Source organism: Halictus rubicundus, chromosome 1 (genome assembly GCF_050948215.1).
Source record: "Halictus rubicundus isolate RS-2024b chromosome 1, iyHalRubi1_principal, whole genome shotgun sequence".
NCBI lineage: Eukaryota > Metazoa > Arthropoda > Insecta > Hymenoptera > Halictidae > Halictus > Halictus rubicundus.
In genome coordinates, this window is record NC_135149.1 from 22,120,162 (window position 1) to 22,146,636 (window position 26,475).

Sequence of the window (26,475 nt, forward strand, 5' to 3'; positions counted from 1 at the left end):
AATATCTCGCAACTGAACGGTGGGTATTATTCAGCGGGTCTCCCGTTGATGGGAGCGCCGTTAATCGTATCCAACGCGTGCAATCTCGGAACCTAGTGCCAATTGAACCCCACTCGAGCGTAAGTGGGTGATCGGGCCGCGAATAACGAAACGAAGAATCGCGACAGAAGTGGGAAAGGGCGTTAGAGAAAGAAAGAGATCGAGAGAGAGAGAGAGGGACAGAGAGAGGGAGTGAAAGAGTGAGAGACAGCGAAAGAGGAGGGGTTACGAGGGCGAGAAAGATGGCAGGAGCCGCGAAGAAAGAGGAGGGAAGGGAGGGAGAAAGAGGAACTCTGAAGAGACGACGCACACGACGTCGGGGCGCCCGTGCCGGTACATTCACGTACACGACGCTGCGTGACGTCACCGCATTGTTAGACGAGCAAGCATTGTAGTCACTATTGTGAGTCTCCGCCATTATTCTAAGACAATCGTCCGACACAATGAGACGGACGGGAGGATGAGTGGGGCGGCCGATTCTCTCTCCCTCTCTCTAACTCCTTCTTTCTCTCCCCCCCCTCCCCCTTCTTCTCTCTCTGTGCACTCTTCGCATACTCGCCCTTGCTATCCCTCTCTCTTTTTCTTTCTCTCATCCATCTTCCTGCGTGAAGGTACTCCCCGTTTGGTACTTCGTATTCTTTCGGCCCCGGTCCTCGCAAAGTAGTCGATCTTCTTCTTCAACGTTCCCCCACACTCCTCCGGTAGTACTTTTTTTATTCCCGGGGAGAAATCGCGGATACCTTTCACCGGGATCACTCTCTCCCTCGTAATGGAATTTCTTAACCCTCGAACACGTCCAGAGACCCGTAACTATAAGAATAATTACTGTCCACTGTATTGCTTCTTGAATAACGCCGTCCACTGTCCTCTTCAAATTTTATTCAACACCGAACTCGCCATTCTCAAACGTCCGTATTCTTATTCGACAGTTGTACGAATTATAAGAATGCAGTCGCGCGAAATGATGCAGTAAAGCTCCTCCTTATTCCGAGCATCTATTCTAATAAAAATCAGTGGTATTTAGTTCCTTCGTAGAAGCAAACGATATTCACCATCCTCTTGAATTTCTATGTACAACACTCGAAGACGAGCTACAGTACGTGATACACAAGAATATACTGTACTAACTAGACTGCGAACTTTATACATCTATGAGAAAAATGGATACCAATTTGAACTGATACAAAGGAAACGTTAATGTGTTATTTTTAATCTATTAAAATTATTAAAGAAAGAACATCTTACCTGGCTCCAGTTTCTTAAAATTGATGCACAACATTTCTATTGTGCATAAAGCTCCTCGTACACAAGAATCCCTAGTTCAGTTATCAGTCGTGCTTTAACCCTTTGCACTCGATGCCATTGATCCAGCATCCAATTTTCCCAAAGATTTTTCTTCCGATTTAGAATATTTCTATTCTACATAATTTTCTTCATCTTGCGCATATGAGATAATGTTGAAAAGGTTTCGAATAATTTCTATTGGCGTCTCGGAGTCGCCATTCGAGCGCAAAGGATTAATAATCAACGGGTGCTTTAGTAAATCCTTATCGTCGGAGGAAATGCTTCGGACCTCGATCGAGACGATCAGATGCGACCGGGAGGCATGGTCGGACGAAAAGTCGAATCGAGGGACATCCTAATCGAGCCAGGCCAATTAGACAGAGTCCGCGGAGGTCGCGAGAGATCCGCGGATAGCGTTTTCAGTCGCTCGGCTTGGCCGCGGCTCGGCGGCAGCTCGATTCTCTCTCGCCGGGTCTCTCCCTCGTTCTTTGCGGCTCGTCGTGGAAGTGCAGGGGATGAAAGGAGAACAAGAGAAGTACAGACAATGGATTCGGGCCGGCGGTGTGTTGGTGGCGCTGCATTGTCGCGCGGCATTGTTGCGGCCCGGTTATTGTGTCGCTGTTTTGTGACCGATCGCAAGGTGGCGTGCCTCGTGTGCACGAACCCGGCCACCCCCGGCCACGATCGTTAGGCACGTTCGCGATTATTCGGAGGAACGATCGTTCGACGATAAACCGGCCTCGAAAGTCGTCTCCGAGCCCTTCTCCCTCCACCCGGAAGGTCGCCCGCCGCGGAAAACCGGCGACACAAAAGTTTGCGGATCGAGCTTTTCTTCTATTGATGGCCTCCTCCCAACAATATAAAAAAAAAAATCCGACGAAATTATTTGGACCAAGACGACCTTGCCATCGATCTCTAATTGCTGGAGGACCGAACGGATCCAGTGGTCGAGGATGGTCGTGCTTGGACAACGTCACTTCAACTGTGGGCATATTAGGAGAATTTATTATAATTGTTGTAGCGTTCCAGTTTGTAATGCATGGGCGATGGCGGTCCATTGGCTGGTAGATTTTTCTGCGAATTTATAATTTTTGACTACTATTCATAACGAATATAATTAGGAGAGAGTAGGTTCTATACTGGTGCTTCTGTCGCGTTTGTAATTTATTTATTTGTTAACGAAGATTGCGACAAAATAGAAAATGCAAGGTGGTGATTCTATGTGAAAAACTGCATCGATAATATGCAATAAAATTTTTCCCTACAGGTCTCCATTTTCAAGAAACACGCATTCGAAAATTCGCAAGCCCAGAAGCACTGTGTCTGTGCATGGCCGACCGTTTCTACTTCGAGTGCGTTCGATGCACTTTCGAGCTGAATGTTCTCGGAAACGAAGCATCGTAGGAAAAAATATAATCACACATTTTCTCCTCCGTTTCTCACGTGGAATCAGCCTATATTATTTTAGCAACGACTATTATGCTCCCTAAGGAGGGGGGTGGCCCAGACTGCACCAAAGTGCAAGATCGTGAAACGAAAATGCAGAAAACGAACATTCGCGTCTGGTTAACTCGTCCGGATTAACAGGTTAGCGCATGTCACGGCTGAGGGCGAGTGTTCTGGCAAAGTAGGCTGTCTTGGGCGTAAATTAACTATCAAACCGGAAGCGGGTTGAAAGAGTGGCAAAAGACGCTGTCGGAGAGGAAGGAGGAGAGTGGCTAGAGGCTCGCGGATAGAGAGATAGGCAAAGGAGGACGAGGAGGATGAGGAGGTGGAGGAGGGACGCGCGTCGGTTGTCCTAAGGCTGTAAACCAAGGCGGCCGCGTCGCGCATCCTTAGAGTGGGTGCACTTTGAGCGCGTGCAGCTCCGGCTGCTGCAGGCGGGGCGGAGAAGGCCATTGTGGGGCCTGTGCACCGCATTCACGGGAATGAATGCGCCCTCTGGAGCGACACAGTCTCAGATGTAAGACACAAGGAGCATAAAAGAGTTGCCATTATGCGAAGCTTAAATAACAGGCGCGGGAGCGGGAACGCCGCGCGCCCGCGCACTCTTCGCCTCTCTCTCTCTCTCTCTCTCTCTCTCTCTCTGTCTCTTGCTCGGCCCGCTTGAACACGAGCTCTGCACGAGGAAGCAGTCGCATTCTACGGCCGGGGAGTTTCTATGGACTGTTTGTGGCGCTCCCGCCTTGTACGGCCACTTCTGTCCTCGGTGCCCCGCTCTTTTTCCCTCCTCGGAGCAGAGCTTCTCCTTCCTTCAGATTCTTTCTTCTCCCCAGGCCGCGTTCTTCGGCTCTCCTGCCGCGTTCGCCTTTTCTTTGCGTTTTTCTGTCTCCGCTTCTTTCCGGGAACCGAGGAGACCGAGAGTCCGCTTTCTCGGTGGCCACCAAACCGTTAAATGCTAATTATTGGACGGCTAGAATTTCGCGAGAACTTACCCTTGTTGGCTCTCGGGCGCGAAGTGCCGTCGCAACCTCCTCCTCTCTGTCCATCAATGTTACTCGTTCGACGATCCCAGCAAGACCTACAGCCGATTCGACGCAACGACACAAATTTTAGGTTGCTACTTGAGAACATCCGTGTAAATTGTTCTTTAACCCCTTGTTCTACGGTTTATTTTACGATTGCAGTTTATTCGGCATTCTTCTTCGGAAGAAGAATGGCGATCTGGTAAATGGTAATGGAGCATCGAAGAGAATTCAATTGTTACCGTAATGCGATCAAGATGCCTCGACATTGTTGACATTTCTAAACACTTTAATGTTTTTTCTATTCTGCATTTGACCCACTCGTTTTATACATTTATGACGAAAACGAGTTGGAGAAATTTAAAACAGTGGAAACATTAAAAGAGTTTAAGAAAGTTGATACAGTGATCTCTCTATATATGTCGCCAAGGTCTGGATGATAAACGTCGCAGAATTATCCCTACTAGAGCGGGGTATACCCCGTAGGAGTGTAAACATAACACTGTCCGGGTATGTCTCCTGGACGATACATGACGCTGGCAAGACCCGTGTTGTTGACATATATCGAGAATTCATTGTAGATGAAAGAGGGCCTATACTCGACCCAACACCAGCTTTATTCAACCCTGTCGTACTCACGTGGCGGCTGCTACTTGAATTTGTTTAACTTTACCTATAAGTACGTAGGACCACGAAGTACAGAAGGATGGCGGAGGCTTGGTGAAAGTATAAACGCGCTGACAGTGTTTTATTAAATTGATCCCGATAGGCGACGCGAGGCCGCCAGCTCCGGGGCAAGTAGAAACAACAGGTGTACGCCAGACGAGCCGAGGTCTGGTTACTCGGAGCTTCCGATCCCTCAACCCCTTGACTCTCGCAACCCCTCCAGAACTCGCGGTTATGTCAGGCGTTGGCCTCTGGCATTGCGGTAGGTTCCCTCGTCCCTGATCCCCTGCTTGCTCGTGGAACCCTCCGCTTTATTCCGCATAGCGGTTGCATTCCCCGCTTCTGATACCTTGATCGCTCCGCCTCGACCACGAGGACGTTAACTCCACCGAATCGAACTCGAGTGCAAACAGTATCGATGTAACGTCCCGGAAGGAAAATCTTGCCGCCACCTCGACCTGACTCGAAACTCGATAGACGACTGGAGGATTTTTATGCGAAATAAATATTGTTATTAATTGCCAATACATCCATTTCTTGTCTTAATCATTTGTATATAGATTTGTGTACATTAATTTTGGTACAGAATCTCTTTCTATTACGTCGTCCCATAAGTTCGTGCCGTTCACTCTTGTACCATTTAAATTCTAAAAATGAAATACGTGATCACCCTTTCATTCCACAACCTCTTCTGACCGTTTTGGGAAAGACATCATACCGTCGCTATCAAATTTTCTGCGGTTTTTCATTAAAATACTTTTCAATGGTGAATAATATAAACATATCCACGGCACGAACTTATGGGAAGACCTAATACATAAATTTTTGCATTCTTTGGTCGATTTTTTTTAGATTTGTGTGAGGAATGCAGATTTCTGAAATTGCTAAGACGAGACATTGATTGGTCCATCAGATCTGAAGAATGGAGCGACGAAATTGTTGAAATAATTTTTGCGAGGCTAGCAGTTGCTTCGTTTCTGTATGCAGAGGATGGTATGATGATGGCAACGGCTGTTTGTTCCCGGGGAACGGAATGAACGCAATCGTTGGATGAAATATTAGCTCGGGCCGGGTTCAGCGCCGGTGGAAATCTAAAATAACCCACATCGAATCGTGCAGGTGTCTTTTTTCCGTACTCTATACGTCGTCGGACGAGTCGATGGTGTAATGTGGGTGGTGGATCGGGTAGGTGCGCGCGCCCTTATTCGACTCTTTTGTCTAGGCGTCCATTCTCTGGCACATTATCAGGCCTATTGTCCCTCACATTGTTACCCCTACCCCGGCGTCTCATTGTTTTGCAATTTCCCCCACTTAACCGATACGACCGCCCCGCCGTCATCCCTTTCCTCCGCTGGCCACCCCTATTGCTCCGCTTTCGTTCGCCCCATTGCACCGTTCCTTCTCTCCAATTCTCTCTCTCTCTCTCTCTTACTCTCTTATTCTCTCTCGTCTACACAACGATTTCTCCCTGGTCGTTCCGCGCGCGCCGTGCAAAAGCTAACGATACGTTCGTTATCTTGTCCCTCGGAAATGCATTTAAGTATCCTCCCGCGCACCTCCCGGCGAAAATGGAAAACTCCCGGTCGGATCGCGAAACACTCGCGCCGCGGACAAATGATTTCTCCGTCGGGGAAGGGGTGGAGGGGGAGGGGAGGGGGATACAATTTTCCAAAATGTTACAATTTTCGAAACCGCACGGTGGTTTCCCCTCCTCTCTCCCGGTGCCTCCTCGCTGTATTTCACCGAACAGTTTGAGAGGGTGGCGAGATGGAGCGACGTGTCCACGCTCGAGCGGTATCAGAAAGAGACGGGGGGATTAAAAAAGAAAAGAAAATAAAAGAGCAAGCAGAGCGGGCGGTTTCCGCGGTAATTCGTCGACGCCACCAGCGAAGGGAAAGTTTCGAAACGAGAATTTCAGTCGCCGCAGCAACCAGAAAGGACGGACGCCTGGAAAACAATAATTAGGAACGCCCGGTGCGCGAATCCGTACAACGTTCAGTCGAGAATATATATCCGAGCTTTTGGTCCTCTCTCTCTCTCTCTCTCTCGATCTCGCCCCGTCTCTCTCCTCCTCTTTCCCCCTCCGCTCTCTCGAAGCCCTTGGAACTCCGTAAAATAGACAAAAGCTCCGCTGCCGAACAATTCGTCTATTCTACTGCGCGGTTACGAGCGAACGAGCTTGAGCGTATAACATATTCGCGTGGACTCTCTCCGCACCCGTTCCTCCCCCATACACCCCCGCACACCTTCTCGTCGCTCCCGCGCCACCCTTTATCCGACACCACCCCCCGCACCGACGCCCGCTTCTCCTCGGTCCGTTTTACACACGGCGATCGTCCTTCGTTCTGTGCGTGTGACCGAGGACACTGGCGCCACACACACACACACACACACACACACACACACTCTCTCTCTCTCTCTCTCTCTCTGTGCACCTGTGTACACCTTTTCATCGCGCCACTCCATTCTGACAGCGCGGTTCCCAACTTTTAACAGGTTCCACTGTCGGCAGACGCAGCTCCCAAGCCCCCTTCCGACTTCCAACGATTCGACCGCGTCTTTCGATTATTCACTGTTTCGCCATCCGATGCTCACTGACACCCACATGTTTCATCAATAAAATATTGCACTTCCTGGTAACCCTTATGCTCTGACCGACGCTTCCAATTTTTTTCGCCGAGGTCGTATTGCGGTACGTATTCGCAGAATCATGTATCATATTAACCATCTGCACTCGAAACTGTTTTAACTGAAAAGCCAAGTCATTCTCCAGATCGAGAATATTTTCATTGTACACGATCTACCTCCTCCCATGCGTACAAAATTTGTCGCTACAGTGGATTCTCGATATATGTCAACAACACGGGTCTTGCCAACGTCGTGTATCGTCCAGGAGACATGCCCGAGTCGTGTTATGTTTACGCTACTCGGCGTCCGAGGCCCCTCACGAGGTGTACCCCGCAGTAGTGGGGATAATTCCTAGACGTTTATCATCTAGACCTTGGCGACATATATAGAGAGATCACTGTATCAACTTTCTTAAATTCTTTTAATGTTTCCACTGTTTTAAATTTCTTCAACTCGTTTTCGTCGTGAATGTATAAAACGAGTGGGTCAAATGCAGAATAGAAAAAACATTAAAGTGTTTAGAAATGTCAACAAAGTCGAGGTATCTTGATCGCATTACGGTAACAATTGAATTCTCTTCGATGCTCCATTACCATTTACCAGATCGCCATTCTTCTTCTGAAGAAGAATACCGAATAAACTGCAATCGTAAAATAAACCGTAGAACAAGGGGTTAAAGAACAATTTACACGGATGTTCCCAAGTAGCAACCTAAAATTTCTGTCGTTGCGTCGAATCGGCTGTAGGTCTTGCTGGGATCGTCGAACGAGTAACATTGATGGACAGAGAGAAGGAGTTGCGACGGCTCTTCGCGCCCGAGAACCAACGAGGGTAAGCTCTCGCGAAATTCTAGTCGTCCAATAATTAGCATTTAACGGTTTGGTGGCCACCAAGAAAGCGGACTCTCGGTCTCCTCGGTTCTCGGAAAGAAGCTTTATCATCCAGGTCTTGGCGACATATACAGAGAAATCACTGTGTTACTCGTACTTATTAAATTTTGAGTAAGTTCTTAGATACAAGCGTGATAATGTCTGTTTGTTAACCCTTTCGCTTCGAGCGCCGGATATATCCGGCATCTATGTGAGTGTATTTATGTACCGTCTGTGGCAATGATGAATTCATCTATATCGGGAGAACATTTTCTGTTGATTTTAGAGCAATAATTGTTTGATTAAGCATAGTAATTATTTAAGCCTTAGAAGAACGTATATACAAAAACCACGCGGACTGTGCACATTTCTGGCGCATGTTTCCGTTCGGTGAGGGCACTTCGGCGGACTGGACTGCCGAAGCGAAAGGGTTAATGATTGTTTTGTTAAATTAAAATTGAATAACATATACGATGTCGTAGCAAGATCTGGAACGAAGTGGTTCTGGACTTCGAAGGGTAATAGAAGTTTTAAAAAAATGTTTCAGCCGGGGTTGGTGTGGTGTCACGAATCCCAGGGCCCCGGCGCGTGCAAGCTCCGGGCGGCGAGAGCGATTGCGCCTGTTAAATTCACATCGGCGGCTTATTCAGCGTCGCGAAGTCTGGATATCTCGAACAGGCGGGCGCGCGCGGGCGCAAGCTTTCCGCGAGAGGACTCACATTGTACCGGTCGCATAGAATTCCCCCGCTGAATGCAACCGCCCCTTTCTATTCACCGCGTTTCTCTCTCTCACTCTCTCTCTCTCTCCCTTTGCCTCTATCCTTCCCCCTCTTTCTCTTTCTCTCTGTTTTTCTTTCTTCCACGCTTGTTTTTTTCCCCCTTTTCGCCTCTCGTCGGAGCCTCTTTTTATTACCGTTTATAATACGCGATATATCGGTAGCTCGCTTCGCCTCGCCCGAGCCGGAAGATTAATAAGACTGACGCGCGAGGTATCGACATTCGAATAGAATGGGCTCGGGGACGAGCGTATCGGGCATTCGGCTGGTATTTTCGTGACAGCGTCACGACGCCTCGTTTGTCACATCGAGTTTTCCCCTTCGACGCGGCGCCGAGCGGCGCGTGCCTGTAACGGAATTATGCAGCCCGATGCATAATTCCGCGCGATGCTCCGCCGCGACGCGCCGCAATCGCTCTTGACGCGCATGTTAGTATTTTTCGCGGCCTGATCGGAACTTTTTCCTTCGACAGTCCTGGGGGGGGGGGGTGGGTGGAAGTGTTCACAGCCACTAAGGTCACAAGGCTGTTCGTCAGAATACCCTGGAAACGTGTTTTGAATTGGAATAAGACAATGGAAGGTTCAGGGTCTGACTTGATGAGCGGATGAAGAAGAGTCAAAAGATTGAACATCTCGTCCTTGTACCATTAACAGGGACAGACAGAGATCTTCCGAGGTACACCGTCTTTTTCCGAAATCAATTTTCCCGCGGATTCATTCCGGAGATTCGTCGATTCCCGACGGCTCCCACGATTTTCTACAATAGCGAGACCGGGTGCGCGCAGGGGTGGTTTTCACCCTCTCCGGCTCTTGACGGAGCGCGAAACTCTCTCTCGCTCTCCTCTCTCTCCCCTCGCCCCGTTTCCTTTTCACGCCAATCCCAACCGATCGATTCCGTTTCTGCAAGCATTATGGTCCCCGGATCCTCTCGCACGCGCGTCATCGATGTCTGCTCGTTGGACCACCTGAATGAGAAACACGAGACGCGATTACCGGACCTGATGAGCCTGGATCTCGACGTATCCTGCGAACGTTCCGAGAGAGCTAAGCTCACCGAGATCTGACGGATCCAATACGGTGACGGTTGCACCTTTCTGCGATAGCGTTTCGACTGATCCGTCCGATAAATTAACTTTGCTAAGTATTCTTCGGCGTACACCCGGCCCCCGAAGCGCGGCTCCTCCATTTTAATACGTTCAGTGCGATTTTGGTCGTTCCTTGATGACACAACATTTTGCCCAACTCTGAAAATGATTATCAGTGAAAATTCTGTGGTAAATAGTTCTCCAGCAGATTGTATTCTCTTTTTTTTTTAATTAGACATATGAGTCAATGTCCCTGTACGGGTTGAAAAAGTCTACTTCATCTCTGAGTACGTTTCACTCCAGGAGGAGTAAAACTCCCACGAATAAGAGCAATACAAGATTTAAGATTTTGTATTCAATTATTGAAGCCATCCCTGTAGAAATTTCCAAATTCAACAACCCTGTACTGCTCGAAAAAATTGGTCAAACAGATCTCTTCTCCCTGAGACATTATCCACAATATTTTCGGAGCTCGATAACGAAGAACTTGGTGATGTACGATAATTCAGTATAGCAATTTTTAACGAGTAGTTTTTAAAAATATTTTTAAGGATAAGTGTGGGTGGATGTTAACAGGTGAACGGTTCGGTGGCAAGATGCACAGGGGTGGAGGGTGTAAGGAGATCGGGGAACGGTGATCGAATCGAGCGTCAAATTCGACAAAGGTGGCGAGGCCCGGGAAGACGAAGAGAGAGTCAGAGCAAGAACGGGGGTGGATTTCGGGGGTGGCGGTTATGGTAGTGGTCTGGTAACAATAGGTCGCAGTGGTGGTGGTCGCCACAATGCCGGCTTGCCTGACTTCTTTGCGTGTCAAATGACTGAAAAGCCGTGGGGAGTGCACGGGCGGTGGTTGTGGGTGGATCGAGCGGATGGGGGTTGCAGGGCGGGTACACGGTGGTATGAAAGGCGTGCTTTGTTTGGAAACAATGCCGATACTCGGCTACATCCTCATCTCCATTCTTCGCCTTGACGCAGCGCCGCTCCGAAAAGGGTTGCCTTTATTCATCCCTGATTAAAGTTATAGGTTATTTTCGCTCTGTTTCGCCGCGGAATACTTTCTAAGATTTTCGCCGCACCTGTCGCCGCGACGCGAATTCCGTCGCTGCCTTTTTGCTCGACGCGGACGCCGAGGCGTTCCTCTTTCATTCCCAAAAGTAGTCGGCCAGATTATGAAAAAGTCTGCCAGGTTCTTCAGCAATAATTATTAATCGCGAATGCAGAGTGAATCCCTAAGGGAGGCCTGACACACATGTGTATATTTAATTCTCCTGATTGGAACAGACAGCTTCAGTGGCTAAAATTGTCTATTGGTTCTCAAGGTAGAGCTTCTGAGTGTCTGTGTGAATTTTTTAAACCGTAATAATTTGTTCGTATTCGTTACAAAAAATTCTGACGAGACTAGTTGCTTCAGTGTTGACAGTGAATTGAGTTGGGGGCTCGAAACAAATTATACAGCAATTATTCAAGGTTCTAGAGACGATATAGCATTTTTGGTTAATAAAGAGAACATACTGCACCCGTGCAGTTGTCCACCAACTATACTTCGGTGTTTGTAACTCCAAAGACTATCCTACAATTAACCACCCATCGTCGTGATCGAATTTAAAAACTAAAAAATGCAAATCCTTTAACGGTTGGTTTCAAGGAACACTTTATGATCTTGCAGGCTCGAGAGACCCGATTGTGATACACCGTATCTCACCCCCACTTTTGAGGGTTGTATTTAGTCACACTTTAGAACCACGCTCCCCCCAAAACCTGGCCGCTAGATTCCCAGTTGAATCCTCGATCTTCAGTGACTGAATCCTGGATCTTCCGGTGTAGCAGGGTGATCGAGCACGCACCCCTAAAGCAGTCGAGTCGTCAGCTTAACGTGCTCGCGCAACAAACGCATCTAATTCGCCGTCGGACGAGCGTGCGACGATTCGTCCCGTCCTGTCGGAAATTCGCCCCAACCCCCCAGGTTTTCTGGTTTCAAAGCAGAAAGAGAGAGAGAGAGAGAGAGAGAGAGAGCAGGAAGAGGGGAAGAGAAAGAAAGAGAGTAAGCCTGGCCCTCGGTACGAGCCGGGAGAGGAAGGAGACGTCGCCGAAGGAAAGCTCATAACAAACTATTGAAAAGCCGACGAATGAAAAATCAATGGCGCGGGGTGGGCACGGGCCAGGCCAGGCCGGCTATGTACGCGCGCGGCAGGGAAAGCTACAGGGTGGAAGTTGGGGGAGGTGGTGCGGGGGTGGTTTGGTGAATGGAATATTATTGGGGCATCCTTTCACGCGGACTCGACGGAAGCTAGAAGACCTCATCTGGCGAGCTGTATGGATGCCGTTCGCCCCGGCAATGCCGCCTATTGAACCGTCGCTTCTATATGTAGGTATTTACACACTCGCGAGAGCGGGCGCACACACGCGTGCTTGTTGCACACGAGCCACCCCTACATCCCCCCCGCGTTACACTAACACCTCTCTCCCTCCCCATTTATGCCTCTTTTTCCCTCAATACGCGTCTCCTCCTCGCTATCTTTCTCTTTGTGGGGCTATCTTGCTCTTTGGGTCTCTATCATCTTCCTCAGGGCTCTCTCTCTCTCTCTTCCTCTTCAAGGTTCTCTTCCCACCGGGCTTCCTTTTGCTCTCTAGGGATCTGTTTTTCTCCCCAGGGCTTTCTGTTGCTCTCTAGGGCACCATTTTTCTCTTCGAGGCTTTATTTTGCTCTCGAAAGCCTCGATTTTACTCTCTAGGACTCTCTCTTTCTCTCTAGGTCTTTCTTTTGCTCTCTAGGGCACTATTTTTCACTTCGGGGCTGTCTTTTGATTTTCAAAGGCTCCGTCTTGCTCTTCAGGGTTCTTTCTTGCTATCAAGACCTCTCTTCCTCTCCGAGTCTTTTTCTCGTTCCACGGACCTCTTTCCTTTCCTTTCTCTCTTTCTCTCTCTTCTCACGGCTCTCTCTCTTCCATTTCTAGAGAGAAATGTCTCTCCCCGACCCTCTCAGTCTCTCTTCGAGTTTCTCCTCACACGTACATCACTCTATCTGCCGTTGCACGTGTATCGCAATGGAGTACGACGCGTGTCCGTGTACGTTCTTACATTTCATGATTTATCACGCAGCTTTCAGCGGGCGCCTCAAAGCGTCCTGAAAGCGCGCAGATTGATAAAAGAAATAATAGAGGACGCGGAATAGAGGGACTCGATCTGATATGCCGCGTGCAGAGAGGGTGAGAGAATGAGAGAGAGAGAGCGAGAGAGGAGACAGGGTTTCCTGGGGTGGAGCGACGAAACGACGACGTCGACAGGGGTGGAGGCGGGGGTGAAAACCTCGTACCCGTGAAGGCGGGGGTGGAAGTGGTGGATCCTTTCGATACGCTTCACCATGCCTCCACCACCTCCCCCTTCTTCCTACTCGATTGCGTGTCTTTATACCGAACTGGCACGCGGGCCCCCGGCGGCGCTCGATGTCTTTTTCCGCGTGTACGTTCCTTTCTACAACGAAAGGGGTTGCTTCTTCGCGCTATCACCCCCTCCCCCGCGACGATCCTGTCACGAACGGGAAGCGAGAGGGAAAAAATAAAATTATAGCGGGGTCCTTGTTGGTGCATCGGGACGCATTAACGCGACGGGAACTCTCGATGGGAAATATCGTTCTCGTGTTGAAAAGTGAATCGCTCCGGAAGCAGAAACACGTTCGCCATAATCACTTCCGCTGAAACAACGGATATAGCTCGTTGCGAGCTTGTATAAAACAAGCGATGTGACAAAAGCCCGGAGGTGTCCAGCACCTTTGCATCCTCCCGATATGCTTCAAACATCCCTCCACCCCCTATTTTGTGTCTCTATATCAAACAAACATGCGTAGTGTAGTTTTCTGTGTCTCTTTCCACGCGCACGTAAATTGCTGTAAAAGAAGTTAGAGGGTGTTCAGTACTTTTACATTCTTTCGATATGCTTGGAGCAACCCTCCACTCCTTATTACTATTCGATTTTCTGTCTCCACTGCAAAGCAAGTTGTTTTCTGCGAGAAGGGGGTTGTTTCTCCTCGCTATCATCCGTCTCCGACGTTTTCGCCGTCGCGTCGGGGAGAAAATAAAATTGCAGCGGGGGTGGGGTTGGTGTTTCGGTTGTCGAAACGCATTATCGCGTCGGGGATCGTTACTCTCGATCGAGACCGTTGTTTCCGGCGCTGGGAAGTTAATCGGTCCGAAAGGAGGAGGCGTTTGCCTTAAGGTGCGCGCACTCGGCCCGCGCGTACCGCCGTATGAAGACGCGGATAAAAGGGTTCTGAGGGTTGGGAGTGGACGAGGGGAGGTGGCCCCGAGGGGGAGGGCGACGAGGATCTGGAAAGCCGGAAAGTTGCAAATGGGATGAAAGGGGACGGCGGCTCCAGCGACAGACAGAGAAGGCCAGAGGGGAAAGACAAAAGGGGTGGTGGAGAACTGTGAATCCCGTGGCAGCATTGTCACTCCATTCGCCGGGGTTGCAAAGCCGGGGCGGTTCCGACGCCACCACTACCACCGGCTCCCTGCCACCACCACCATCGGCCACAGCCACTACCACCACCACTACCACCAACCACCGCCAACACACCACCCCCGTCGCGGCTCTCCCTCGCTTCAACCCCCTAGCTAGCGAGCTAACCTTGTTTTACTGCCGTCTTCCGGATTGTCTACCGAATCGACCGAAGCAGTTAATTACTTGTTAATTTACTGCGCGCCGCGACGCGCTATTGTTATTTTCGCGATCGGCCAGCGAGACGACGCGACGCGACGATTATTAAACGTTATGTCTACCGCCCTTCACGCGCCCGACGAGATCGCGGAACGATCGCTTTCGTTCGGCGACTCGCGAACCATCGAAACTGGGGCAGACGACTTTTATCCTGGCTCGAGAACGTTGTCCTGTTCTCCATTATAATTTTTGCACTTTAACAAATTTTGTTTCGTTGCCTTTGTTGCGAAGAGAGCTAACTCTTCTCAAGATCAGTTCGGGATTTTTGTTCCATAATCAGCCATTTGAGGACACTAGGCGATAGCTTTGTGGCGATGTCTATCTTAAGCATTGTTATTGCTATTTATTGACTACGGATTCTATCCATTTATAAGAAAAAAGGATAGGCACAATTTAAAGTAGTATTAAAATTATTTCAAAGTATCACTTTTAACCCTTAGCACTCGAATGGCGACTGTAAGGCGCCACTAGAAATTACTGTATCGTTATTCAAAATACTTTTTACATTATTAAATTCGTTTGTATTTAATAAATTACTAAACACTTCAGTATTGTACGAGCAAATTGCACCATTTTCATGTGTATAACACGAAGAAAAAAGTATATAGAAGGGAAATATTCTAGGTTGGAAAAAATGTTTCGTTTTGGAGTTAAAATAGCTTCGAGTGCAAAGGATTACCACATTAAAATCATCCGAAAAAAAGAACTTTTCGGTTGGCTCCAGCTTCTTACAATTGGTGCACAAAATTTTGCATAATGACCCGCAGTCTAGTTGTCATTAATATTTTCTAAATGTTTTATACGACGACATGTGAAAAACATCTCTCCGAAACTCTGTCGAAAAATCTGAATAAAATCCAACTCACCCTTCAGGAATTTCCGCAAGCCACCGTTCGAATGTCAACCCCTTCGCACTTGGTTCCCGGACATTTCCACCGTTGAATCGAAGGCATAATTTACTCGTCGCAGATAATGCTCCCGATACCGCAAGCAAGGGTGTCGAAAAAGGATCGAGGGGCGATCGCAATGAACGAAGACATCGGAACAGCTGGTGTTAGCTTGTCTGGGAAGGGTGGCTGGGTAACTCGTCGCATTATACAGTCATCAACCTTTCATCGGGGTTGTTATAAGCGGACGCAGGGGTATCGGTGCGCGCGATTTATCATTATCTCGATAGGCCAGCGAAGATAAGGCGTTGGTCGGCGCGCGCGCGACTCTCGTTCGATTCTCTCTGTGCGCGCGCGGGGTGGTCGCATGATTTACTATTTCCTCGGCGCGGCATCTGCTCGCTTAATTAACGCTTTCTCCGATGCCGCGGTTCGGAGATAGGTATCGCACCCTGAAAGAGCGAGAGAGAGAGAGAGAGAGAGAGAGAGAGAGAGAGAGAGAGAGAGAGAGAGAGAGAGAGAGAGAGAGAGAGAGAGAGAGAGAGAGAAAGAGGGAGAGACGCGGCCTCGGAAACGTCAGTAGTCGATGTAATTGTGTTTCGTGACGTGCTTTATTGCCGGCCGATAAAATCCGTCGACGTGATTTCTTCCTATTCCAGCGGGCGTTGATTTATTCGAACAACCGACGGTTTTATTTAATCAGTCAGTCCGGGCGGAACGGCTCGATTTATATTTTCCACAGTCCGCACATAAAAATCCCTGACAACTTTGAGCGTGCCAACATTGCCAGTCTGTAATTGTTTTCGATAAATCATTTATATTCTTTCTCGACTCACACCTCTCCCTCTACCCTCTACCTACCCTTTGTTCTCCCCGGTGGTGTCTGTCTCTGTTACTCTGTTTTTTGTGTATGTTTCACAGACCCGATTCTCGGTCGATTCGTTGCGCAGAGCCCGCCGGGGGATGAAACGCGATTTTCCTCGGTCGCGCGCATCCCGAGCACTGTCACGGCGCCGTGTTTACACCCCCTCGAGGCCCGTGAACGCTGCGGGGTGCGCGTCCACCGAGAACTTCTCGAAATAACGGCCGGCTGACCGCATTTTTCAATCGCTCGTACATGCGTCGGCTCGTGCGCCGCGGTTAGGGCGATCACTCGTCGGAGATAGCATATTGTACGGGGGTGGCGAGGCCGTTGCACGTGGGGGCGTGCTGCCCCGGCGATGGCGCGTGCAACGATTCACCCATCGACCCCCTCCTCCACTACTTCTACGATTTTTCCAGCTATCCATCTCTTCTCAACCCTTCCGCACCCCTGTGTCTCAATAATGTCAAATATCGTGTAGAGCAACGAAAAAATTCGGACCCTAGGCGAATAGGGGTGGCTTTTTCTTCGCTCGTGATTAAAATGATATAACGGGACAGAGAGAGAGAGATACCAACTCACGTCTGACTCAATCTTACCCCTATTTTCGAAGTCCACAGTCTTGAAAAATTGTTTCCTACGGATCTTTCGTATAATTAACGCTCTGCACTCTATTTTAACTCGAAAACTGAAATGTTCCCCATTGGACTTCGTTTACAATGTCCTATACTTACGAGTAATGACACGACAATGTTAAGTGGCGCTCCAGGGTCGTCGCTCGAGTGAAATTGTAACTTCTTGCATTTCCGGAGTGCATATAGAAAGGGTTAAAGAAACGGGAACGAGACAAGATAAAAAGATGTCTCAGGATCAGCTGTACACCTCCATTTTGAGAGTCTGCAGTCTGAATAGTCAGGGCAACTCGTGTTTCTCATGGCTTCTGCACGTATTAACAGTTGCATTTCTGCAGTCCGTTTTACGAGGATCGAACGAATAACGATACCCCGAGGTAGAGAAAAAGCTGCGAGATCGGATTTCCCATTTTCACGCCGATTTTGAAAACCCTGCAGCGGCCAGTGTTGCCAAGCAGTGTATCGTGGGCGGAGATTCGGATCCAAGATACGAAACGACAGTCCGAATAATCCATCGGAAACCGAAGAGCCGGGGGACGCGGACAATGGCGGCGCGTCTCCGGCGTATCTTCCGGTATCTGTTCGCCGCGGACCACTCATTGTGACCGGCTCGCTCGGCGGACCGACTATTATGTTTATTAAGTTGCCGGGATTGGGCTGATTCCGCGAGTAGGAAAGGAGAGCGGGCACTGGGCCCGGGGGGTGGTGGTTGCTGGATAGAGAGGAGGATGAGCCAGGAGGTGGTTGTGGCGCGAGGGTTGGATGGTTTAGAAGCAGGGGGTGTATTGTGCCGAGCATTGTCTGCCCCATTGTGTGACATCACGGCCCGATAACTGCCGATAAGACCGCGGCAATGCTCAGCTTGTGTGCACGTGTACGTGCGCGACCGTTTGTGTGCTTCCAGAGAGACAGAGAGAGCGAAAGAGAGGGAGAGAGAGAGAGAGAGAGAGAGAGAGAGAAAGGGAGATGGTAGTGGAGCCAGATACGAAAGAAATATAATGTAGGTAGAGAAGAAGCTATAGAACAGCGTCGCCCCGGGAGAGGAAGACGGCTGATGGAGGTCGAGTGACTTTGCGGGGCACTCGCCCCTTTATTCTTCCGATTCCTCGTTCCTCTTCCGCGGATCGAAATCGCATGCCGCCGCTAAACGCTCGTCCTTTGTGCCTGCCTCCAAGATAGGTCCGCTCCGAGCACAGCCGAGCCTTGAACTCGCCTCGACACCGCATTCACCGATACTTCCCGGTTATTGGAAAGTGGATCCGGACGCGGTTGCGTGCCAACCTGACCCGCGATTAACTTTTCAGCCACCTCACTCCTTCGCCCAACCCGCTTCCCTTTCCCTCAGATTTCGGACGTTGCCATTGTTCAAATTCCCCCATTGGCCAGGCGATTTTTCCGGCGTTGAAATGTAAGTCTAGGAATGTTTATCTGTAGCTAGCTTCTGGGAAGACAGACTCTTCTGTAGATTAATTGCAGAAGCTGTCTACAGTGAATTCTCGATATATGTCAACAGCACGGGTCTTGCCGGCGTCGTGTATCGTCTAGGAGACATAACCGAGCTGTGTTATGTTTAGAGTCCTTGGCGTCCGAGGCCTCTCCAGCTTCGATGCCCCCGCACGGGGTATACCCTGCGGTAGTGGGGATAATTCCGCGACGTTTATCATCCAGGGCTTGGCGACATATATAGAGAGATCACGGTATCTTAGTCTACCACAGTAGACTATATGCAAATAGTCTATTATAAAAGATGAGTAGGCGTAATTTGAAGGACAGGCGACGAATATTTAAAAATGTTAATATATTGATTTCAGTATGTTAAAATCGTTAGAGGAAGAGAGGAATTTCTACCGGGCTCCTATTACTTACAAGTATCAGTTTTGCATAAAAATCCGATTATAGATTGATACCGAGGGACCGCTGAGAGGACGGTCTTCTTTTGATAAATACAGTGTAGTCTCGAAATATGTCAACAACACGGGTCTTGCCAGCGTCGTGTATTGTCCCGGAGACATAACCGAGCTGTGTTATGTTTACAACACTCGGCGAGCTTCATGGCCTCCCACGGGGTATACCCCCCGGCAATGAGGATAATTCCGCGACGTTTATCATCCAGGCCTTGGCGACATATATAGAAAAGTCACTGTAGATTTTAAGAGCAAGAGGACTTTTGATCGGTTTGCTACAACCCCTCAGTGTCCACTGGCTCAGAGTAACAGTTGTTTCTGATAGAAGGTGCGAAGAAGATTCGATTCGGTATAGGGTAAAAAAATGGCTGATTCTGGTTTAGGGAAGAATTGATGGTTCTGAGGAGTTTAGCGATCCGCCGATGAACAACATCCGTCGAAGGGGTTAAACAACCGGCAGACCGGTGCGTGGCACTCGGCTCGCCTCGAAATTCCCGGCAATTTCTCCAACTTCGCTGCTTAAACTCCGCCGGTCTCATTAGGACGTGATTTCTGTTCCAGGTGCTGGAGTCTCGGAGGCCCGCGGAGCGGTAAGTGGCACTTTCGCCCTTTTCATTCCAGACAGAGCCGCCGCGGGTGAGTAATCGTTTAAACCCGCGCGCCGTGGCCCGCTGGCATTAACGTCGCCGCGAGAGCCAGCGAACTGCAGAGAGAGAGAGAGAGAGAGAGAGGGGGGAGGGTGGGGGTAGGGAGTGAGGGAGGTGATGAGGAGAGAGAAAAAAAAAGTGTCATTGAGAACGAAGTACCCCGGTCCAGCACCCCTGCGCGTGCACCCTCCCAGGCGACGTTATATTGAGCCAACAGAGAAACGCGCATTCATGGCCGCGTGGCGGCGGCTACCGGCCGAATATGAATAACAATCAGAAACTATAACCCCACCCTCGCGATCTATATAATGCCGGGTAATATATGTATACGGTGCCCTTTACGAGCGCGGGCATTTTTATGTTAATCAGCCAATCGGAGAACCGCCGACGCTCTCTTCCTCCCTCCCTCCCTCCCTCTCTCTCTCTCTTTCTCTCTGGGTGATCTCCTTGTCTCTCATCCCCGGCACAGCGGTCTCCAGGTTCTCCATTGTGAATGGAGATGGTCGCTCGAATTTGTTCCGCGAACCGGGGAAAGAAGACGCGACACGACGGAGATCGTAAAGAAACCGAGGGCACAGCGAGGAGGGTGCACACGCGAAGGACTAGGGCGAAGGGATAATCGACCCACGGGGGTGACTTTTTTCACCCTGATGCAAGAGAAGCCTGCGGCGATCGAGGCATTATTGCTGATCGTTGGTTGCGATTGATTCTGACCTTTTTTACGAGCTTCGGGAATCCTGGACGCTTGCGATTGATTAATTGGATCATGTTCGGGCTCGGTAGAGACCTAAATATTCCAGTAGACTTGCAGTGCCTGATACCCGACGTTTCGACTCGGAGACGGGGTCGTCCGCCAAAGCCCGTAGGATTATTAGGGAAAGTGGCGTCGGTAACGAGGCAAAAGTCTGTCTCTGAAAGGGCCGCGCGCCGAATCGAAAGGTATCGGAACCAAGGATCGGGATTCCGCTTTGAATCGCTCGCAGCGCCCGGCCCAGTTCCGTTCTTCTTCCTCTCGGCGCGCGTCTTAGTTCCCGTGATTTCGCTGACCGTATCTACCGTGGAAACGTGGTCAGTACTCTCTCTCACTCTCTCTTGTTCGGGGCTTGCATTCACGCGGGATTTCTTCATCGGCGTCTGGCTGGTTCGCGCGCGCGGAATAGAAGCGGACGCGCGGCTCGCGTTAACCCGCACCGCACAATGCGCCGACGATTTGTACGGATTTCAGTTCTTTCGCCGTGTGGGCGCGGGCACGCAACGCCCGCTTCGGATCGTCCGTCTTGAGAGCGCGTTGTACGCTCCCTCTCTCTCTCTCTCTCTCTCTCGCTCTTTTTCTCGCAGCTTCGACAGCGAACAGAATAAGGGGGAGAGGGGAGAGGAGAAGGGAGAGGATCGCGTAGATACAGAGGATAGTCAGCCCGGTGCAAAGAGGATAGCAGCAAGAGAATCGCGGAGAGGAGAGGAAGAGAGAGAGAGAGAGAGAGAGAGAGAGAGAGAGAGGGAAGAGCGAGAAAGAAGATCGTGGCTGGCCGTTTTGTGCGCGCCGCGCAAAAGATGCCTTTGAATCCTTAATTCCCTTTGAAACTCTCATTCTGGGAGCAAAATGGCGAGAACGAACCGTATTCTTCGGCTGAATGACGTATTGAGCGAGTTTTGTATGCCGTTGCGTCCGCGTGTGGCTCATCCGGAGCCTATGCCTGCTTATACTCGTACGTAATACGTTCTCTCTTTTCTCTTGGTACGTTCCTTGCGCCCGCGAAGGAGAGAGAGAGAGAGAGAGAGGTGGGCCCCTCCCCCTCCCGTCCTCGTCGTTGTTGCTCTTTTTCTCCACGGTTCCCCCGCCTTTACCCCTCCGGTTCCTTTCAGCGTTCCTACGGTCCGCGGGTCGTCGCGTCGTCGTCGCAACGCGCGTCGTCGCGAAATCCCGACGATCTTTGAATCTTTGCGAAAGTTTTCTTCGCGAGACTCCATTCAATCCCGGCTCGCGGCGAACGTCCATCGCCTTCGACTCTCAAAGCCCTCCAAAGACCGCGGGCCCGGGCCCTAATAAACTCCCGCCTCGAAAAGGACAGCCGCGGTTCTCAGAAATTGCTGTCGCGATCGCACGAGGCTCGCCTCGAATCATTTCTCTTCTCATTTTGCTGGCCACACCTGCCCCCGGAAATTTCTTTCACCATTCCACGAAACGCCTGGTCTACATTTCAGTTGGATACGCTGCTGGCCGAAATTGCAACCGTCTCGCAAAAATTTGTCTCATCCTACAGTGTCTAGGCTAGGTGTTGGTCGGATACCTGGTTAGGGGTCTGCAGTTCCTATTGCGACATATACATTTTCGAAAACGATCATTTTCTCAATTTTCGTAATCTACTCGTTAGCCTAGGTTGTAGTCCCCATCAGCTCCGATCATTAAGTCGCAATGTGGTCGGCTCGTAGAAATTTTCTACCACGCAATTTCGCAGCGCGAAATATTGCCCCCGCAAAAATTCTTCAAACAATTCCCACGGCCCGTAGAGAGTTCCAGTAGCGTTGTGAAAATTTCGAGAGGGTGGATCGCGACGGTTTCAGGCCGATTGGACATCGAAATCGTTGATCCGGCCGTTCGGTAGTCAACGTTTTGCGATAATTACCCTCGTTATGCGGCGGCCCGGATGAAAGGAGGGTGGTTTCAGGGTGCGGTGGGCGGCAGGGACGCTTGCCAGACGGCGGGAGGGACGCCGGATCCGAAACTGACGGGAAGGGTGGGTGATCTTGTGGACTTAATCGGGCATCGGTGCTTACCTTCGCGAACAATTGACGTCTGACTTTGACGCGGCCTCTGACACTTTCTCCTGATTCTCTTTCCTTTCCGTTCGTTCTTTTGTTCGCCGGAAGAATCGACGGATCGGGGGACCCAGCCTCTCTCGCCGATCGATCGATCGATTTCTTCCTCAGCCCCGGAGAGAGAAAGGGAGATTTCGTAGAAAATCGGCCGTCAACGTGTTTGTAAACTTTTTTAACTGGATTTTTACCGGACTGGAATATCGCCGCTCCGAGATTTTACGTTCTCCCAGTTATGAAACGGGAAAGACGATTCCGAGAAAGAGAGAGGAGCTCAGGGCGTCTGGAAGACCGCCTCTTGCCAAGAAAAGATCTAAGGTTTTAGCAACGGGGTCGGGCACACGGGCTCCACGGCTCTCTTTTTCTTTATTTCCGACGGTCCTCCACAATTGCTCTTTTGGACGGTGAATGTTAAATACAAAAGATGCTCCGTGAAAGAACAGCCGCGTAGATCGCGGAATACGTTTTTGCGCCCGGGTCCATTCCACTTAGACGGGCGGACAAAGATTGTCGTCTGTTTCATTTTTGTCCACTGTTAGTCGTGTTTTCTTCGATCCTGGTGCAAAGGTTTTTTGAGGCTTCGTCGACAGTGGTGCTTAGGTGCAATGAAATTTTTCGTGCACACAGGCGGCTGATTCTATGCGAAAAACCGAAGCGAGAATGTGTAATAAAATATTTCTGTTTGTCGCTTTGATTCGGAGGTAGTTCACCTCAAAGATTCCACGCGCACGAAATCTTTTAGGAAAGTAGAAACGGACTGCGGTGACCAGACAGCTGGCCCTTTCGTACCCAATAAATTCAAGCTGAATTCACTCGGATACCTCGTATCGTTTGTTGTTTCATATAGATTCAGCTGCTTGCTAATACCCCTTAAATGCCACGCTGCATCATTAGAGACCGTTTTTCAAGACATGTCGAATAATTTTTCTAACTTAATGTGACCAATCGTCATAGGAAAATTGAGAAGGAAGGATGAGGTTTTTTGGATAATCTGGGTCACGGTAGACCCATCGGGATGTGCTGCAAGGTCAGAGGGAGGAGAATAGTATCAATTCTCGTCGGACAAACGCGAGGCCGACGCGGTTAGCCCGTCCGGGGCTATTATAATGCGGTTCGAAAGGTCGGTGCTCAGGCGAGGAGTGTTCCCCCGGTTAACAGGTTAACGAGACCGCTCCGAACCGGGGAAGAGGATCGAGCGTCGCGTTTCGGCGGCAGGGAGGTTGCACATTATCGGCGGCGGGGTCTTGCGCGTTTCCCCGCGGATACAATTTCCCCAACACAATTTTCTTTTCAGTCGCCCGAGCGAATCTAGCTCGGCCTCGTCGGTGGGTGGCAAATGGCGAAACTAGGGGGACGAGAGGTGATGTGGTGAGAGGGGAGGAGGGGAGGGGAAGAGTGAGAGGGCGAGAAAGAGAAAGAGTTAGCTTTGACGGAGGAAGGAGTGAGGGCGAAGGGGGAGGGGGGAGAGAGAGAAATAGGAGGGGGCCAGAGCAGAGCGCAGCCCATATTCGTGCATTGTGGCACGTTCCATCGCGTTCTCAACTGAACTGAACTCGACTCAACAGTGGAGGACACAATGGGCGGTATGAATAAGTATAACAGACAGACACCGGTACAGACAGACACAGGTAGCTCAGGCCGCAGTATGTGAATGAGGAACCCATTTGATAACACGCCTCCACAGCCACCCAGGTCCATTGTGTCGCTTCCTATTCAGCTGCTCTATGCCCTCTTCTCCTCCTATCCCCACCCCGCCTCCTTCTACACCCCCACCGCGCTCCTCATGCTACTTCCTCACCCCCTTCGAACGCTATCTTTCTCTCCCCTCTAACCCTCTGTCCTGGCAACGAGCGCCGATATCGCCGTGGAAATCTTATCCTGTCGCCATAGGCCGCACCTGTGCGCGTGAAAAACATCCTTGCTCCCTTCCCCTTCCGCATTCGGTGCCCGTTGTTCCCTCAGCTGGTCCTGTCAGCAAAACCTTCCAAAGGACTCTGCGAACCTTGAAGAAACGTTGCTGGCCCTGATCCTGCAACCTCTGACCGGAGTTTCGTTTGCTGTATTTTTGACCAAATTATCAAGGTCCTTCGACAAACCTAGCTGTGCACCATCCACAATTTTTGATTTTCGTCGATCTCGACTGGCAAAATAGTTTCAGCGGTTATAACTCAATGACAACAGAGAACTGTGCTCGCTTATGGTCCCCAACTCGACGACCAGGATGTCCGCAGAAGTCTCGCTCATGACGGACCGTCCCGAAGGAAGATAAAAAGACTTTCCTCCGTACCTTTGCGCGCGGAAGAGGGTTGATAGCGCATGTACAGGGTGAACGCAATTTTTATCTGTTCCCCGGTTAGTCGCGTTATTACTTCGGACATCGTGGCCAAGCTTTACAGCCTTGTTCCAAGGCAGATCGGCCAGGATAAATCCTTTGGCGGATGGCAAGGCGGTGCCTTAAGAATTTTCATCACGTTTTACCGTGGCGATTCACGGGGTCCCGTCGCGTTTCCTTTTTACGCGGGAGACCGAGTAACCTGCATAGACGGTTCGTTTGACGTTCGAACGTCCTCCGCTCGGGCCAGAGTGCGCCCGGTGGCAAGGATCTATCCGAAAAACATGAAGAAATCGAAGGGAGCTCCTTGCTATCGGCGTTACAATTACAGGTCCATTACACGTGTATATTTTTAAGTTTTCGCTCATTAGGTTCTCGTTGCATTTCGCAAGGTGGGGAATGTAGTGAAAATGATAATTTCGTGGAGAAGACTGTATAGTAGATTTTCACATTGTCGTATGTATACATTGATCGCGATTTCGATCGCAATCCCCAATCTCCCCCCAATAGTGGGCAAAGAGTCGGGGGCAAAATTAAGCGGACACCCTTCTAACATCTCAAAAAAAAAAAAACGCAAGTCGATTGGTGCAATATTTAATTAGTTTTGTCCTCTTAATTTTGCCCCCGAATATAGGTGGGAAATCTTGAGCTATCGATTGGACGGCCTCGGATCCCGCCTGGAATCCTGGACACCTGGAAAGAAGCTATTTTTTGCGAACTTTCGGATCGCGAATCATGCGTCGCAGTGCATCGGCAATCGGCTGGGAAGTCACCGGGTGAATATTTATCGAAATCGAATATTCACGGTGGAACCGGACACAGGGATTCCCGTTGAAAGCGAGTTTCCCGGGCTTGTTGCCGGTCCGAATCGATTCGGCGGTCAATACCGATCGGATTCGGGCCGGGCCGGTCCGGGCCGCGGCAGGCCCGTCAACAATGCTCCGATTTTCGGGATCTCGGTAGCATAAATAGCAAATAGCGAAGGTCCTGCGGGTGTGTGGTGTTCCCGTGGACCGGCGAAACGCGAGCTATCCATCGATCTCTCCCTCTCTCACACATTCGCTCTCTCTCTCTCTCTCTCTCGGTGGTGTTCTCTCGGAGCCTGGCTGGGTACGTACGTGTACGTTGTACACCGAGTACCGACAACAATGAGGCAGAGACAAAGGCCAGGTACAATGCTGATGTTGAACTCGACTGATTTCGACGATTTTTGGCCTTTGCATGTGCATCGCGCGTTACTCGACAATGATTCCCGCATACGTAATCATCGGTATGGGCAGGGAAGGCTGGCTGGTACACTCGCGGAACAGTGGCTCTCACGCGGCGCCCTCTTTTTCCACGCTTCGGGCTTTCGGGCTTCGAGGCTTCGGGCTCGTCCACACGACGCGCACTAACTCGCGCCCGACGTACCGTCCCGTTTCGTTCCTCGTCCCACAACACCCCTCCCCTCCCCTCCCCTGCCCCTCTCCTCTTCCTCCTCCTGCCCGCTCGCGTGTCCATCCGGGGGCTTTTCAATGCTTCTCTAACGCACAATGACGCCGCGCCATCGCGATTCCGCGAGCCGTTTATCGGTTTAAATACCAGCACAGGCCGGATAATAATAATTGTAAGCGATAGCCGATTTATGCCCGCAAACCAGCCGTGCTCCTAGCCACCGCCCTTCCCCCTTCGACTACCCCTCGACATCCCCCCGAGCCCCCGGACTCTACAATGTATCTAATCAATGGCAGTTAATGCCAAAGCGACGCGGCTATTTAAATGTGAAACTGATAATTACGCGGAGCCCCGACGCTTAATATTCTCCGACACGGGATGCGAGATCCACGACTGGCAACCGATCGAGATTCTGTTTGGGTGATCGACTGCGTGATCG

At 50.2% G+C, this 26,475-nt stretch overlaps 1 protein-coding gene across 1 annotated transcript in view; it reads left to right on the forward strand.

Annotated features, from left to right (window-relative positions):
- Soxn (SRY-box transcription factor soxNeuro) overlaps positions 1-26,475 on the forward strand; it is a 404,681-nt gene that overhangs the window by 13,547 nt on the left and 364,659 nt on the right. Inside the window, exon 2 of the transcript XR_013082871.1 lies at positions 19,371-19,399. The gene's annotated coding sequence lies outside the window, so the exon portion shown is untranslated. The remainder of the gene's footprint in view (positions 1-19,370; positions 19,400-26,475) is intronic.